The sequence below is a fragment of the Rhinopithecus roxellana genome, chromosome 8, assembly GCF_007565055.1.
Source record: "Rhinopithecus roxellana isolate Shanxi Qingling chromosome 8, ASM756505v1, whole genome shotgun sequence".
NCBI lineage: Eukaryota > Metazoa > Chordata > Mammalia > Primates > Cercopithecidae > Rhinopithecus > Rhinopithecus roxellana.
In genome coordinates, this window is record NC_044556.1 from 26,274,573 (window position 1) to 26,290,165 (window position 15,593).

Here is a 15,593-nt window from a genome sequence, read left to right on the forward strand (position 1 = left end):
CACTGTCTAGATGGGAATCCTGCTTGGTTTGGGATCTGCATGACCTAAGGTAAACTGTTTAGCAGGTCTATGACTTGGTTTCTAGTTTGTAAAATGGGGATAATTATGCATATCTCCAAAAGTTTGTTTAAGTGAGTATTAAGAGTACTAGCATGTGCTGAGCAATTAGTACCCAGCACTTAGAAAGTGCTCTAATAGCTAGTTATTATTATTATTATTATTATTATTATTATTATTATTTTGTTTTCTTTTCTTTTTTGAGACAGGATCTCCCTCTGTCACCCAGGCTAGAGTGCAGTGGCATGATCTGAGCTCACTGAAGCCTCAACTTCCCAGGCTCAAGCAATCCTTCCACCTCAGCCTCCCAAGTAGCTGGGACCACAGGCACGTGCCACCATGCCCGGCTAATTTTTTGTATTTTTTGTAGAGAAGGGGTTTCTCAATGTTGCCCAGGCTTGTCTTGAACTCCTGAGCTCAGGCAATCGGCCTGCCCTGGCCTTTCAAAGTGCTGGTATTACAGGCGTGAGCCACCACGTCCAGCCTAGTTATTAGTATTATTACTACTGTGTACTGCCTCTCATGATGTCCAAATCACTATCTTTGTTCCAAATTTCTCAAACTCCAGGCCTATTTATCCAACTCCACTAGATGCCTGCATATTTTACAAATGTCTCAACTTACTATTATCTCCCTAACTTATTATTCTAGTATAACTTATCTTGGTGAATATCACCATCACGCCAAGCACTGAAGTCACTCAAGGCTCCTCCTTTTTAATCAATTAACCTCAAAGATGGATTTTCCCCATATTTTCCCAGCCTTATATCTTATCCATCTTCCTTCCTCTCACCCTTACCTAAAGCACACTCATTTCCAGTAATTTTGAAATACTTAATGTTAGTTCATTTCATTGGGAAAAAAAAAAAAAAAAAAAAAAAAAAAAAAAGGAACCCTAAGGGAACCCTACTATATGCTAGCCAAGACACTGATCGTGCAAAGATGAACAGGACCTAATCTCTGCCTTCAAGAATTTCACAGTCTAATTAGGAAGACAAAAACATTAACAAACAATTGAATACAATGTGGCAAGGGCTTACAAAACATAGGCGAATGTGTTAAGGGAAGGTAGAAGAGATTGTGGAGGTGAAGAAGGCAATATCAGAGCTCAGTCTAATTTAACAAACAACATGGTACCCGGTTCGTGGTAGGTGCTGGGGATATTGTTTATGACTTGGAGACTCTATAGGAAAGGAAAGCATCAAAATATATTTTAATATAAAGTAGTGAATGCTAAGATACAGGGAGGCACAGCATGTTCTCAGAATGCCATCAAGATACTTGTAGTTTAGGAATAAGAAACTTGGAGAATAAGTCAGGAAGTTTAGTGATTGTTCATACAACTTCCTCTGCTTGATCTAACTTCTCTCATTTTGTTTTTCTGGAGAAACCCATGTTTAAGATTCCAGTTATTACCTTCAGTTTGAAGCTGATTCCAAGTGCTTTTGATCCTCAGTGTCCTGTTCACCCCACCCCACCCTCAACATTTTGTCTCTCTTTGACCACTGATCTGTGACAGCAAATGTAACTTATTTTTTCAGCTTAATGATTTACACAGCCATTTCCCTCTCAATCTATTATCAAGTGTGTTGTGGAGAGTTTGCCATTAAAAAACTCATATTTCTTAGAGTAATCCAATGAATTATTACATTAGTGTTAAATCGCTTGTCATGCATATTTTCTTCATTGAATATATGAGCCTTTCCCCAGTGTTTCCTACATGCTGAACACTGAAAAATCATACCTACCAGAGCTGGTGAGCTCTGATTCATGTGGCATCTTTGTATACTCTGGAAAGGAGCTGTGTTAGTCAGCTCAGCACAAAATATAGACTAGGTAGCATAAACAACAGAAATTTATTTTCTCACAGTTTTGGAGGGTGGCAGTTTGGGATCAGGGTGCCAGCTTGATTGGGTTCTGGCGAGCCCTCTTCCTGGCTTGCAGAGGCTGCCTTTGTTCTGTGTTTCCACATCACACACACATACACACAGACACAGACACACACACATGCACACACACGGAGAGAGAGAAAGAAAAAGAAAGAAAGAGAGAGAAAGAGAGAAATTGCAAGCTTTCTGAGGTTTCTTATAAGGGCACTAATCCTGAGGGCCTTGCTCTCATGATCTCATCTAAACCCAGTTATCTTACAGAGGCACCATCTCCAAATACCATAACACTGGAGGGAAGGGCTTCAACACAGAATCTGAGCAGAGGATGCGAGGACAGTTCAGTCCAGAGCATTCCACCCAAACCATCACCCACATGGATTTGCAGGATAGCCCCACCCTTTCCACCCTGTGGGGTTACTGGCCCCACCCCCTAGCTCTGACAGGCTTGAGTCCTCTGAGTGGTTCTGCCTCCAAAGAGCTGAGTGGAGACTGTCCAACCTGTTGAAACTGAGACTGTGGCTCTGGCTATCTCTGAATTGCCTTAGGGACCGACCATTTTTTCCTCTCCTTGAAAAATAGTGCAAGTTCTCAGTCAAATAAGCAAACAAGCCCATCATGTCTAACCCAAGAAGTCTCGAAGCCTTCATTCTTTTTGTCCCATCTTCATCCCCTTCAGTTCAAACTGGCAGAATATCTGCTCACATAATCTCATAAATTCTTATCAAATGGTTGTCCAGTCACACTCTTAGTGTTCTTTTCAGAACAAGTTTTTTTCATTTTTTAATAATATGGATAAGCTGAGAATTTCCCAAATCTTCAAGTTCTGGCTCCTTTTTGCTGAACAATTTCCTCTTCAACTTATCTTTTTTTTTTTTTTTTTCATTTCAGCAGAAAAGGTCAGGACCAAACCAACTGCTCCTTGGTCAGATTGCTTAGAAATGTCAAACATTTAATTTCATCACTCACAAGTTCTACCCTCCCCAAAACACTAGAATACAGTTCAGCTAAGTTCTTTGCCATTTTATAACAAGTATCACCTTTCTTCCAGTTTCCAATAACATATTCCTCAACTCCATCTAAGCCCTCACCAGAATCACCTTTACTGTTTATATGTTTAGGATGCACCTGAAAATTCTTCCAGCCTCTCCTCACTACCAAATTCCAAAGCCATTTCCCCATGTTTAGGTATCAGTTACAGTAGCACCCCCATTTCTTGGTACCAAAATTTGTCTTAGTTCAGGGTGCCATAACAAAATACCATAGACTAGGTGGCTTAAATAAGATAAATTTCATTATCTCACAGTTCTAGAGGATAATGTCCAAGACTACAGTACCAGCAAAGTAGATTTCATTCTGAAGCCTCTTCTGTTTTCTCACAGATGGTTGTTATCTCACTGCATACTCACATGAACTCTTTGTGTGCCTGTGGGATAAGAGAGACAGAGGGCCAGCTCTCTGGTGTCTTCTCTTTTCAGGGTACTAATCAGGAAGTCCCCACAGTCACGACCTCATCTCAACCTAGTTATCTCCCAAAGGCCCCATCCCCAAATACCGTCACATTGGAGATTAGGCTTCAACATATGATTTTTGGGGGACACAATTCATTTTAAAGCAGGTGCCTTCCTCAAGACACTTTATGTCCATCTGTAGGCAATTTGTCATAATAAACTAATTTTAATAGAACAAGGTGTTCCACTGCTATCTGCCAGAAAATTGTTGTAGTAATACCTAAATCTGCAAAGTCTACCATGTGCAAAGTCTCCAGGAGCAAAGTCTCCAGCTCCTCTGGAGTTACACAGTAAGCAACCTACACAATTATTTGCTGTAGTCCAGGTTATTCCTTCCTTGTCCTCAACTGACAATTTTTATGTATTATAAGGAAAATAAATGCTTCAGAAATCTATTAAATCAGAAATCAGATGTTTAGATAAGTAAACTATTTACTCCAAAATTAGTACAAAGAAAAGACCATCTTAATAAGTAAAGAGTACGGTATATGATTTCAATTTGACAAGACACAATACTGTGTGACTAAAAAACTGGGCTATAAAAAGTGATAGCTTTTTGCTGAGTTTGAGTACTATAATTATTAAGAAAATCCGTTATTTAATAAAAGCAGCTGAGAACCTGTCAGATTCAAAATCACAAGGTTGAAATTGACCTAAATAGGTCCATATGTTGGTAATCCTGTTTCCAGAAGGGACCATCCTTAAGTCACCCAAAATAAAGGAATATCCTGTTAAATACAGATTAACAATTGATCCTATAAAATATCTTCCTTGTGTTTAACTTAAATCCATGGTACCTAAAAGTTAACTTCTTTTCTCTTGTTCTGTCAATGTCAGAATAAATGTTGCAGCAAATATGAAGTGCCTAGAATGTGGCAGGAACTCTGTAGATGGTAAAACAAAAATTAATTCACGTAGAACCCCTCTTATTAATGTATTTAAAATACTTCTCAGGCTTCCTTCTTTTCTGACAAGTTACACTATTAACTTTGTACAAGCAAATATTAATAATCAACTAGTTGATTATACAGTCTGAAATTTTCTTTTTAAAATATGAATATGGCAGACCATGATCTTAGGTTTCTATTACAACACATACTGCAGACATGCAAGATTTAGCAAGAAGGTATTAACATTGTAAATAGCATTACTTTCAAATCTACAGAAAATGGCTTTCTAAGATTTGTGCCAATCATTCATTTTTAAAAATTGGGAATGCCGGCCGGATGTGGTGGCTCATGCCTGTAATCCTAGCATTTTGGGAGGCAAAGGCAGGGGAATAGCTTGAACCCTGGACGCGGAGGCTGTGGTGAACCAAGATCATGTCATTGCACTCCAGCGTGGGCAATAAGAGTGAAACACCATCTCAAAAAAAAAGTTGGGAATGCCTAGATTTAATAATTTGAGGAAATTTTTTAAAAAGAAAATGAGCAGTACCTTTTCATCACCATGGGCTCCTTTCACCTATTTTCTTTTTCTTAATTATGCCATATTTTCTAATCTTTTCTCAATATTTTACAGTAAGTCTTTTTCCATTCAGCTTATCTCCACATAAAAATAGAACACATAAGATTTTCCCACAATTATCTTTTCTTTCTTTCCTTCAGACTATTTCCTTCATCATAGATTATTTTAGACATATTAGAGTACTTAATGTGTTTGGATTGCTACAAGAATAATTGTGCATAGGCCCAATTCTGTATTGACTGGTTATCTTCAGTTTTATGTAGTCCTATTAAAAGCAGATTTTTTTTGTTTTAGTTCTTAACATTTCATGTGCAGAATATTTGTGCTATTTCATGGTAGTTTTACCTTTAATTATGTTGGCGCATTTTGTGTATTTCCAGTTTTAAAATTGAATAAAATAAAGGATCCTTAACCACTGCTGTATAAGAGTAGGAGGAGTGCTCCTATTTTCCTGGTTCTTTGTCACAGCCTCCCCTCAGGAATGGAAACCATGGTGGCATAACTGGAGAGCAGCTTATCAGGCACACAAGTTTAGGGAATCCAAGGGAAGAATGCTCTGGTTAATTGTGGGTCAGCATAGAAAAGAACATGATCATGTCCTTTGCAGGGACATGGATGGAGCTGGAGGCCATTATCCTTAGCAAACAAATTCAGGAACAGAAAACCGAAAGCCACATATTCTCTTATAGGTGGGAGGTAAATGCTGAGAACACATGGACACATAGAGGGGAACACACACTGGGTACTTTAAGAGGGTGGAGGGTGGAGGGTGGGAGGAGGCTGAGGATCAGGAAAAATAACTAACAGGTACTAGACTTAATACCTGGGTGATGAAATAATCTGTACAACAAGCCCTCATGAAACAAGTTTACCTATGCAACAAACCTGTACTTGTACCCTTGAACTTAAAATAAAAGTTAAAAAAAAAAGAAATAATAAGATCATTTTCTTAATTGCATGGCAATGTAGTAAGAAAAAAATCTTAAAAAATGACTAAGATTTATATTTCTGTAACACTTAACATGACAGTTTTTAAACCATTCATCGGTTTATTTTCACACATCCCCAAAAGATTCAAAAAGCATTATCTACACTTAAATGATTTCATTTTTTCTTTTAGTGAATCAAACAGCTTTTTTTTGCCAGATTGCATAAACTGACCAGGTGTTTGATCACTTTTAGCAGATGTTGGCAATATATTGATATTACTAATGCCAACACTTTTGATAAAATGTTGAACTGATATTATTATGAACTCACCTTTCAATTTTTCATTAAATATGAAAGTGCATACTTATTTCCTTGTTGTTTCTTGAAAATATCCTTACAAACTATGCCAACTCTCTCTTGAAAAGGAAGAAAAAACAAATTTACTTCGACTTTACCAGATGCCGTGTTATTCAAAAGTTGTTTTTGTTGTTGTTTTATTTTGTTTTCAGGGAAAACCCCACCAATCTAAACAGTGAAAAAATTAAAAGACTGCATGATGTTTTTTAAGTATTGCTACAATATAAATGAGAGGTATTAATCTGCAGCACACCAATCCAAATCCTAAATTACATAACAAACAGATTGCTCGTTTTCTGTCACATATAGCCTCCTCTCTTTGTTAAAACCATTGCAATACTGCTAATATCTATAACTTAAAAACGAGGCATACAAGGTTAGGATGTCTCTGAAAAACAAAAAAGTTTTTAAGGTGGGGCCTTCATTGTTTGTGAAGAGCTAATCATTCAACAATTAAATGTTTGACAAGTTTGACAAGCTAAAACTAGACAACGAAATTGACTGTTGCTTAAAACAACACAAAACATCCTTTTAGGGGAAATTGGTAAACCTCTTCTAGGGGAAATAAGATCCATTTTCATGTTAACTAAGTTTAAGTTGCCATTAACGTGATAATAATAGAGGGAGAATAAACTGATTTTGATTACATGTTTAGTGTTAATTCAAGTGCCTCTTGATATCTCCCCAAATTAGTTTGTTAAAAATAAAATTGCCTGTTGACAATCTATTTTTATAAACATTTAGGTTATCTATAATTTAACTGTAGTTTTTACTTAAGCCATAACAAATAGTGTTTGTAGTATAAATGTCATTTATATCCAAAACTTACTTAGATTTAAAAATATTCTTTACTGATTTATTTGCTCACTGTTTCTTCCTGAATCATATTCTTTCTTTCTGGATTTATTTATTTCTTAATGAAATATGTCCTTTAGTGTTTTTTTCAAGTGAAGGTGGGAAATTCTGTGTCATTGTGTATCTTTAAACTTCTTTATTCCACCTTCTCTCTTAAATGTTTAACTTTTCATTGAAATTTATCTTGTCAGCATATTGAAGTTACTCTTTCATTCTCTTTTGGTCTTTCCTAGTGCTGATGAGGACTTCTATCAGCCTGATTGTTCCTTTGTAAATTACCTTTTATCTCTGTTTGATTTCAAAATTCTCTTTGTCCTTCATGTTCTGCCATTCCACTACAAAGTGACTACTAGGTATAATTTTTTTTTGTCTATTTAAATTTTCAATATAATTACTCATTGTTTTCCTCAGTTTTCAATAAATGTTTCAGCCATCATTTCAAAGATTTCCTCTTCCCTATCAATACAGTTATTATTATTATTATTTTATTATACTTTAAGTTCTAGGGTACATGTGCACAATGTTCAGGTTTGTTACATATGTATTCAAGTGCCATGTTGGTGTGCTGCACCCATTAACTCATTAACTCATCATTTACATGAGGTATGTCTCCTAATGCTATCCCTCCCCACTCCCCCCACCCCACGACAGGCCCCGGTATATGATGTTCCCCTTCCTGTGTCCAAATGTTCTCATTATTCAATTTCCACCTATGAGTGACAACATAGGGTGTTTGGTTTTTTGTCCTTGCAATAGTTTGCTGAGAAGGATGGTTTCCAGCTTCATCAATGTCCTCACAAAGGGCATGAACTTATCCTTTTTTATGGCTGCATAGTATTCCATGGTGTATATGTGCCACATTTTCTTAATCCAGTCTATCATTGATGGAAATTTGGGTTGGTTCCAAGTCTTTGCTATTGTGAATAGTGCCACAGTAAACATACGTGTGCATGTGTCTTTATAGCAGCATGATTAATAATCCTTTGGGTATATACCCAGTAATGGGATGGCTGGGTCAAATGATATTTCTTGTTCTAGATCTTTGAGAAATCGCCACATTTGTTACTGGAATTCTTATTAGACATATGCCAGGGCTTCTTGATATTTTTTTCCTTGCCTTTTCAATTTTCTTTAATATTTTTCTTTTCTTTCTCTCTCTCTGTTGCATTTTTGTATGCTTCGATCTACCTATTCACTTATTTTTCTCTTCATCTACATCTACTCTACATACTCTCTATTATTGTTTTATTTCAATTATTTATGATTTTATTTGATTGAAATCTCCTTTTGGCTTACACTAGTGGGAGCAGGGAACACAGGATTCTATAGTGTTCTGATGAGATAATGCTATAAGTGATTCAAAAGAGCAAATGCCTCTGATAAGACTGTAAGATGCATGAGAGAAAGGATGTTTCATTATCTAGGTAGCCCTACTACCCGGTAAACAGCCTGGCAAATAGTATGTTCTCAATAAATGTTTTCAGTAATGGATTAAATATAAACCAAGTAAATGTTAAACGTCACAACAATATACCTTAATATTAATATGTTGCCTTTAATAATTGCCAGTTGTTCAAGTACAGTAATTCTCAAACCAGAGATATTAAAAATCACCTCTGGAGAACACTGAAGTGTAGATCCATAGGTCCCACCATAGAGTTTCTGATTAATTAGGTCTGAGACCTAAAAATCTGTATTTTCACAACATGTGAAGTCACATAAACTATAAATTTTGATTCTGAGAACCAAAGAAGTACCTTGAAAGAAATACTGTCTGAGTGCAACCAGATTTAGAAATGGCAATGCTAGAAAGGTAAAGCAAAGATTCTTCTACATGACTTGGTCAGCAGATGGGACAGGAAGAGACTGCCAGGAAGGAAAAGCTTTGGAATGAAGGAGCAAAAGTTAAATATTAGGAGGAAGTTTGAGAAGTTCTGATGCTGTCTTGGAATCCTCCTGTTCTAAAACAAAGCTACCTTGTTTTAAAAATACACAAGTAATAAACATTTAGTCATTTGCTCTAGTAAATTGTATGCATTTTGCAGCATATACTTTTTTTTAACTTCTTCACATGGGTTCTTTTACTAATTAAAGCTAATTGGAAATAGGTAGAAAAGGTTAATATTGGGTCTGTTTCCTTGTGGATCTATTTTTTAAGATTTGCATTTAATTCTGTGGGATAATAGAATGATAATGTAATGTAATTTAGCTTAATATCTATTTTGTGTTAGATGACAGTTTTATTAAGCAGAACCAATAATCATCGTTATTCAGAGTCATAAAGACCCATTATAAATGGTCTCATTTTCCCTAATTTTAATTTTACCTCTTAGAGTATGCCTAGAATTGCTAAAATGGTTACACTTGGTTTCTTTCATAAATATCATTTTAACAATCAGTATGGAAACATAAGTCATCTAGTAGTTAAGTCCCATTATTCTACATATTTGACATATTTGATGCAAAACTATTTTAGTGTCTTGGTTTCTCTTAATTATACTTTCAGACTAACAAATTTCAGGAAGTTAAATTACCATCTTTTATGTATCAGAGCCTTAACATTGAGATGAATAGGCTTTTGTTTCTGGGATGCCACCTTTCTGACTCTTGTGTTTCTTAGGGTAGAGATGAACAGATTAGACAAAAGAAGGACTTGTCCCCAAGTAAGGTGGTTTTATGTTTATAAGGCATTTTCTTTTCTTTCTTTCTTTTTTTTGGGGGGGGGGATGGGGTCTCTCTCTGTTGCCTGGGTTGGAGAACAGTGGCTTGATCTCCATTCACTGCAACCTCTGCCTCCCAGGCTCAAGCGATCCTCCCACTTCAGCATCCCAAGTAGCAAGTAGCTGGGACTACGGGCGTGCAACACCATGCCCTGCTAATTTTTGTAGTTTTTTGTAGAGTCAGGGTTTCACCACATTGCCCAGGCTGGACTCAAACTCCTGCGCTCAGGCCATCAGCCCGTCTTTGCTGGGATTATAGGCATGAGCCAATGTACCTGGTCTTATCAGGCATTTTTACTTAAGGTGAATACATTTAGGGAACAGTCAGATAATTTTCTGTCCCAACAATTGCAACAAGAGATGGGAATTTATAGAAGAGAGAAAATGGAGTTATTTGGGTCATAAATACATCAGGGGAGAGAGGGCCTTAGAAGTTTCCTCATTTTAGGGCTCTTTTGAGTGACATCAAATATCTGTTTAAAGTTGCACAGTTTATTGAGTATTCTGACTTGCAACCTTTCATATAGGCCTACACCATTCCTTTCAGAGGAAGATCACTATTATTCTAAACTTACACCGAGAGGACTAAGTGTAGAGAAATTAACTCACATCCAAGCCAGTTACCTGGTTTGAGTGGAGGCAAAGCGTCAGCTTTTTTCACAACATCAGAGTTTTTACAGTCAGAACATATCCCAGAGGCTTTGGATGCCTGGGAACAGAGGCAAAAGGTCAAGCAAGTTCAAAAAATGGAGGTGGAAGGTCATCTCAAATACAAACTTTACCAGCTTTTTATTATTGTCCGGGGACCAGCATGTAACAATTGCTTAGAATTCAAGTAAAGTCAACTCCTTTCAGCTTCTGTCATGGGCACTATAGGTGGCTCCTGTTGCTTTTGAGTAATAATTCTATTTCATCTATACATGATTAAATAGAACTCTCTTCTATAAAATTTGTGCCTGGATGAACCAAAGATGCATTTTCAAGCATTCAAGAATATGCAGGAAGAAATCAGATCCACTCATGGATACAAACGTGGATTGTAACCTATGATGCCATTATGTAATTTGATATTTTACTTTACATGATTCCATTATTTCTTCAAAAAGTAATCTGTGAATGCCAGAACTGTGTTATGCACTGATGTCATTGAGAAAAAAATATAGTCTTTGCTCATACTCTGGTTGGGCAAGAAAGCATTGACAATACAACATGGTCAATAAAACAGAATTTTTAGTAGGCCATGGGAATGTAGAAGAAGATACTTTAAGGCAACCTTTCAATTATCTTTTGAAATGATTGTTTCACCGTGATTCATTTACATGTATGCATATCAGTGATTGAAAGTATCTATGTATGTATGCAGCTGTAATCTTTCTTGGTTGCCACACACTTTTTAAAATAACATTCCCAATTTGTTTAAACAGAGAATCCCCATAAAGAATGGTAAATTAGAAAGTGCTCTGATTGGTCTTGGAGTATGTAGTTTAACTTAATAGATATTGGACTATCTTTAATATAGGGATCATGATAAGCCATGCTGAGAATCGCGTTTAAAAATTCTTGGATAAATTAATGAAAGAAATACTTTAAGTTTTAACCGAACAGATATTTATTTTCTGGGTTATAACCATCTCTTAAAACATTAGCATGACTGGAAGGCTGTAACTACCCATGAATTCTGCCAGTTTAGTAAAGTCCTTAAGATAAAGCTAAAATAACTGAGAAAACAGAATATTTCTGACAATATGTTCCGAATGTATAAAGCTCTTGGTCAAAAACCATGGTCATATAAAAATCCATGTTCTGCCCCTTGAGTTTTTAGGTCAAGTACTTATACCCATTGATTAATATACATAATGCAAATTATATAAATTCTAGCCAAGCTGTTTGGTTATATTTTTGTTATCTTTATTTTAAATAAAAAAGATTGTGGACTTCAGAGTAAGTCTTTGTAACTAAATTCAATCTTTGCCATCTTTGACCCTGGACAAATTTTTACTCCAAGATTTAATTTGTTGTCTAGAAAATAAAGATAATACCACCACATAGTTCTACTGTTAGAATTGAGTCCAACATGAGGAGCTGGTATAGTATCTAACACAGCATAACTTCAACATCAATGATAGTTCCTCTTCATGATTGACTACAAACCCTATGCTAGATCATGCTTTCATAAAAGCATTAAACATTAAAAAAAATCTTTTCACGACATTCCACGACATGTCCACCAGACATTCCATTGAGTCAAAAAGCTTAATGATTCCTATTCGGCTTACTTAATTTCTGGGGATATCAAACTCAACTGCCAGCCACTGGGCTGGTCCATGTGAAGAGACCACTCAAAATATTACATGGATTGTGTTTTTCCATGAAAAGTTGAGACTGACCACACATTTTTGCATATTTTCTCATAGTTATAGAATTGAGTGATGTCTCACATTCTATTTGTAATGCACATGCTGGAGTCAGTACATTAAGCAGGAATTGGGGACGTTTTCTCAAATTCATTAAAATATAAAAGCATCTGATGTTAAAAATGGATTAAATTAGATTCATTGTTTGATATCACATGGATAGCTTAGCTTAGTTGGTCAGAGATTGGTGTTGAGATATCAGGTCTGAGATTCACTTTCCCCCATTCACCAATTACAATCTAATTGATTTTTCACTCACTGGGTTTTTTGTTTTGTTTTGTTTTAGGCTCACTGACTGACTGCAGCTGTAACTTCAACTTGCCAATGTACACCATTGCTCACAAGAGGACCAGCTGAGAGTGTGAATGAATTTATTGCCAGCCCTTTCCTACTCCTAAAACAAAGCAATTCTGTAGATTTGTTACTGATGAGTCATAGCACCATCTTCATATACAAATAACAACATTTCATATAGCACTATTTTCAGTGTAAATGATAGCAGAGATCATGAGGAGACAGTACAAATTATCTTGGGCCATTGTCTTATTTATAGATTAAAGTACAATTATGTTTTTCACTGATTTACCTTCTGACATCTTAGTTAATTAAGTTACTTGTTTCTTTTATGTTCATTCTCCCCTTAGATCTGGCACGTCTATTCTTTTCTTTAATATTCTTTCTGTTGTTAAATTGTTAGTTTTTTCTGAGGGGCAGAATACCTTTTTATCATTATTTTGAGAATGCTAAGTATTTACCTAATTATCCTCCAGAGAACATTGGAAGACAATACCGTTGAGCAAATGGATAAATACTACAAAAGGATTACCGGATAATTCTGTCTTTCTGGAAGCCTCAGTGATTGATTTATTCTCTTTTTACCTTTACATATTTTTCCTCTAGGTTACTATTTTTTTCCTGACAGGTTTTCAAGCTTATAGTTGGTCATTTTCTCTGTATAAAAAAAATTCTGGGAGTGTGCAAGTGCTCAGAAAAATATTATTTATTAGCAAACTCATTAATTTAAAAACCTATTAATAAATTTGCTCATTCATTTAAAAAGAAAAATATCTAATACAGTATTTATTTTTATATTTATGGCTTTTAGTTAATATACAACTTCAAAAGAGAATTTCAAATCAAATCTTATGCCAGTCTAGAAAACGAATAACTGATATAAACAAAAGATTATAGGCCCAACACAAAACAGTAAGACAGAGATAATTTGTTAATTTAGTTAGGCTGTCAATTAGTCATCTATCATACAATTATTGAAAGCCTACTTTGTGCCAGGGATTTCTTTAGATACAAAGATGAATAAGTCATAGTACATCCCCTCCAAAAACACCTATTATAGCAAGAAAGGTGCTATGTAAATGTGGAAAAGAATACAACAATACAATGTGGTCAGATCTATTATAGAGGTATGTAGAGTCACTGAGAGACCATCTAGCCTATGAATAATACAATCTGGCAGACAATGTATGTTATTTCTGTTTTGATTTGGAATCCATTCTAATTGTTGACAAGTAATTTTGTTTTATTAACTTTTGTGTTAAATTGGCTAATATTTAAATTACTTTAATTCCTCATATAATACAATTAAGAGGTAGAATGAATGATACACTTTGATGAATGAAAGGGTCACATAAGATTAACATTTGTAAAAAATTAATTTGAAAAATAGAATTCAATCCTAAAATGGAAAAGTGACTGCAAAGTTAGAACCATGTTCCTGGAAACTTAGTAGCATAAGCCTGGCATTGACAATCTGATTCATGGTTCTCTTACTATCTACTCACATTGCTCCTTTAGGGGAAATTTGACAATGATGTCTGGAAAATGTGTTGCCACTTTCAAAGATTCTTGCTAACATTTGAGCAAAGTGGAAAGCAGTTCTGGCATTTTGGATAAATGTTCCCCAAATCTTCCTTGCCAGATATTTCATTAAGTAGGAAGTCTCACTAGGGTAATATGGAAAAGCAATTTAAATAGCAGTTTGATTCACAACATGATGATTTTTATAAATAATATTCTGGGAGGTCTTCTGTGCTTTTTATGAATTTAATTTTAATTTTACTGTTGAAGTTGCATGTCTTGTCCTGTCTTTTGTGACCAATAATATCTCCCTGCGACCCGTAGCTCCTTTTCAAAAAGAAACTGGAAATCAGTATATGAAAACATCCCATATTTTACATGAGACTTCAATAAATTACTGTTATTTCTAAAAGATTACTTATTCATTATGTTCCCACATAAATGTTCTCTAAAACATTAAGTGCACCCCCTCTCTCATTTGATGGTGCACTTTAATAGCAATATTATAGCCTTTCTTTTAAATACTATATGATAATAATTGTCCCTGCATAATTCTAATTCTCTTGCTAAAAGTGGACCCCTAACAAGCAGGAATTGTATCTTATTCATTGTGTACATTTTTGTATCTCTAACTCAGCACCAAACAAATACATGTGCTTGATTAATATTTTTGAAGGAGTGAATGGGATGACTGACCAATGTTTCATACTTGCTGACATCTACTTATTTTCTGGTAAATATATCTTTCAATCTAATTGTCTTAGTTGAATATCCTCATTTGTTGAAACTGGATGAAAAGGATCTTGAGTAATTCTTCTCTCTATCTCACTTGCTTTTGTCCTGGTGCATGTTTTCATTCTTTCTTGGTTGGACAACAGAAATAGCCTTCGTACTAGCTACTTGACATAAAAATCACCACCTCACTATGCCGACATCACTCCTCAGTGATCTTTCCAGACTCAAATCTGCTTATGTCACACTCATTCTCAGAATTCTCCCATGCCTGCCCTGCATTCCACCGTGAATCTATATTCCAATGTCATTTTGCATAGACATAGTACCATATATATGATAGGTCTCCCCATCTTTTCATTTCTGTCCCCCAAGTATCTTGGATAGTGTTCACTAAATAAGCTGAATAAATGCTGTTTGATTGAACAAAGGAAGGTGGCTCCAGTAGCCCACTTGTACCAAAGTATATGCAGGGGAATTCGTTCATAGAAATTTCTATTGGAGCTCTCTGAAAATGGAGATGGGTAATGACTGAGTCCAAGTGTCATCAGATCTAGAGAGTTATGACCAATTTTTAAGGATTCTAATGAAAATCTTGCTCTAATCCCCGAGTTTAATCTTTTAGCAACTATTTATTGAATACCTACTATGTGTCAGGTACAGTTCTAGGTGTTGGGGATATAGCAATGGCTACACACACATAATCTCTGGTTTTGTTCAATTGGTTTGTCTATACTCACCACACTTGTCTCTAGGACTCTCCGGTGGTTAAGAGTTATTTTCATAGCCACTTGATTCTTACGCAAACTGAAAATTATCATCCTCAAAGTCCCATCATTATCCTTGTTA

General features: G+C 35.5%; 1 long non-coding RNA gene across 1 annotated transcript in view; it reads right to left on the minus strand.

The window, feature by feature from the left end:
- Positions 1-3,221: 3,221 nt before the first annotated feature.
- The window catches only part of LOC104680066, a 62,197-nt gene continuing 49,825 nt past the window's right edge, over positions 3,222-15,593 (minus strand). The window contains exons 4-5 of the long non-coding RNA XR_750396.1: positions 10,408-10,492; positions 3,222-4,819 (exon numbers count right to left, since the gene is read on the minus strand). This is a non-coding gene — a long non-coding RNA (uncharacterized LOC104680066). The remainder of the gene's footprint in view (positions 4,820-10,407; positions 10,493-15,593) is intronic.